The sequence below is a fragment of the Solanum tuberosum genome, unplaced genomic scaffold (assembly GCF_000226075.1).
Source record: "Solanum tuberosum cultivar DM 1-3 516 R44 unplaced genomic scaffold, SolTub_3.0 scf00342, whole genome shotgun sequence".
NCBI lineage: Eukaryota > Viridiplantae > Streptophyta > Magnoliopsida > Solanales > Solanaceae > Solanum > Solanum tuberosum.
This window is the reverse complement of record NW_006239261.1, coordinates 132,989-136,338: the sequence shown is the minus strand read 5'-3', so window position 1 is coordinate 136,338 and position 3,350 is coordinate 132,989.

Below are 3,350 nucleotides of genomic sequence, written 5' to 3'. Positions count from 1 at the left end.
GCTACTGACAGACCTCGCTTAGGAGATCAGTGATCGTCGCTTCGAATTCAAGGGTGGGTTAGTTCTTTCGGGAAGCCATGGGTTCTCTTTCGTTTATGTCCACCATTTCGAACTTAGACTTTTCTAGTTAGTTGATTAGTTCATTAGTTGGGATTGTATCCCTTCTTGTTTAAACATGTTGAACTTTAGATGTTTTGGTACATTGACTTTCAGGTTCTAGGTGTATTTTCCGCAATGTTAGTTGTTAGATCTTTTGTTTGAAGTTTATGGGAACTTCAGTTTTAGCTATTATTCATGTTTTCATAACCTTAAATGCTTTAGTTTTTGGTTTAGTTGCTTGGTTTGGATTGTAGTAGTGGTTCTCCTTCCGGAGGGTTAGTGTGGGTGCCAATCACGACGGTCTGGGTCGTGATAAAGTTGATATCAGAGCCTAGATTCGTTGATCTCGATGTACCAAAATGAGTCTAGTAGAGTCTTGCGGAACGGTATGGGGACGCCTTTACTTTTCTTCGAGAGTCTATAGGACTTTAGGAAATCTCTTTGTTTTCTCTTGTCTTCTTTTGTGCTATGACTTGATTCCAATTGATATCTGACGATTCAAATTGGTATCCAACCTCCTTCACTCTTCTGTCCGCAGATGGTTAACACTAGATTCAACGGCGTCAGGCCCGTAGCTCCCGCCAATGCTCCAGTTGAGGAATCTGCAATGAGAGGTCGCGGTCGAGGTAGGGGTAGAGGAAGAGCTAGGGGTAGAGATCGTGGAAGAGTAGCTCCTGCTAGTAATTGAGCTCATGTTGAGAAAACTTATGTGAATGAGAACCCTCTTGCGCATCATGAAGGGATAGAGGAGAATGTTGATGTTGAGGATGTGGGACAAGAAAAAGAGAGGCAAGTTGAGACTATCGATGTTCCTCCCATAGACCCAGTGTTAGCTCGACAAATCATGTCATTCTTGAAAGAGTTGGTTGGTCCTGGAGTGCTTCCTTCTGTTCAAGCAACTCAAGCTCCCATTAATTCCCCTGTTGCTAGCACTGCACCCAAGACAGGTGGAACGGGAGGTAACAATGCTTTCTTTCGTCCTTTATTGGGTTCTGTTATGACTGGTAATGAGCATGAAATGTTGACTAAGTTTTTGAAGCTAAAGTCTCATGTGTTTCTTGGTTCTGAGAAGGAGGATGCTTATGAGCTCATCTTAGATTGCTATGAGAGGCTTTATAAGTTGGGAATTGTCCATCAGCATGGGGTTAAGTTTGTGTCCTTTCAACTTCAAGGTGAGGCTAAGCAGTGGTGGAGAGCTTATATGGAATGCAAATCTTCTACTTTACCTCCACTTACTTGGACCCAATTTCATGCTATGTTTTTGGAGAAATCTGTGCCTAGGACTTTGAGGAATCGCAAGAAGGATGAGTTCATGGCTTTGGAGAAAGGTAGTATGACTGTGGCTGCTTATGAGGCCAAGTTCCATGCTTTGTCTAGATATACTACTCAACTTGTGACTACTGAGGAAGAGAGAATTCAGTTATTTATTAGGGGACTAAATTCTGAGTTGCAAGTATTATCTGTTCATATGACTTCTGCAGGGAGGAGCTTCAATGAGGTAACAGACTATGTTAAGAAAGTGAAGGAGGTGAGTCGAGACGGTCAGGCTAAGGCATTGGCAAAAAGGACCAAGAATTTAGGCAACTTTCAAGGTTCTTATTCCAGGGGTTCAGGGAGGCCAATGCATGCAGCCAAGCCAATTCAATCCGCTATGCCCGCCTCTACAAGTAATTACTCGAGAACTTCACCTCATAATTTAATTCAGGATAGCCAGGGAGTCGCACCTTCAACGGGCAACATGCCATCTTTTGATAGTACATGCTACAACTGTGGTGAACCTAGGCATATGAAGAGAGATTGTCCCTACCCACGTGTGTTAGACTCCGCGCAGCAGCAGTCTAGAGCAGTGGTACCCGCGGGAAATGGTAATAATGGTCGAGGGTGTCTACAAGGTGGGCAAGGAGGTAATAAATGAGGTCGTGGAGGTAGAGGAAATGATAATATAGGTAGGGGTAATGTGCAACCAGGCAGAGAAGTGGCTCGTCAAGATGATAGGGCTCAGTGTTATGCCTTTCGGGCAAGAATGAGGCAGAGGCGTCTGACGCGGTGATCACAGGTACTATTCTTGTCTGTGACCGGATGGCTAATATGTTAGTTGATTCGTGTTCTACTTATTCATATGTATCCGTGAGATTTGCCTCAAAGTTTGATATGATTTGTGATATACTTGATGCCCCTATCCATGTTTCTACCCAATTGGAGAGTCAGTCATAGTCACACATGTCTATCGTGCTTGTCCTATTTTGTTTATGGGTTTTCAGACCTGGGCTGATTTGGTGATTTTGGATATGACTAATTTTGATATAATCTTAGTCATGACTTGATTGTCCCTTTATTATGATGTGCTTAATTGTAATACTAAGTGTGTAACTCTAGAAATTCCTGGAAGGGAAAAATTAGTGTGGGAAGGGGTGTACAAGCCTAAGGAAGCTAAGATCATATCTTTTATTCGGGCTAGGAAATTGATAGGTCAAGGTTATTTGGCTTATTTGGCTCATATTCGGGATGTTGAGGTTGAGACTCCATCTATTGAGTCTATTCCTGTGGTATCAGAATTTAGAGAAGCATTCCCTAATGACTTGCCTGGTATGCCTCCGGATAGAGATATAGACTTCTGCATTGATTTAGAACCTAGTACTCGTCCCATTTCTAACCCTCCATATCACATGGCTCTAACAGAATTAAGAGAGCTTAAGGCTCAAATCCAAGAGCTTCTTGATAAGAGATTTATTCGTCCTAGTGCTTCCCCATGGGGTGCTCCAGTTTTGTTTGTTAAGAAAAAGAATGGTAGTATGAGAATGTGTATAGATTACCGGCAATTGAATAGGGTCACTATTCGAAACAAGTATCCTCTTCCTCGAATAGATGATCTTTTTGACCAATTGCAAGGGGCGTCAGTTTTCTCTAAGATTGATCTAAGGTCTGACTACTATCAATTGAAAATTAGACCTAAGGATGTGCCCAAGACGGCGTTTAGAACCCGTTATGGGCACTATGAATTTCTAGTTATGTCTTTTGGTTTGACTAATGCGCCTGCAACTTTCATGAGTTTGATGAATGGGGAGTTCAAACCATTTCTTGACTCGTTTGTTATAGTCTTTATTGATGATATTTTGGTCTATTCGAAAAGTGAGGAAGAGCATGCCGACCATCTTCACATTGGTTTAGGTGTTCTTGGGAAACAAAGGTTGTATGCTAAGTTTTCTAAGTGTGAATTTTGGTTGACTTCGGTTGCATTTTTGGGACATGTA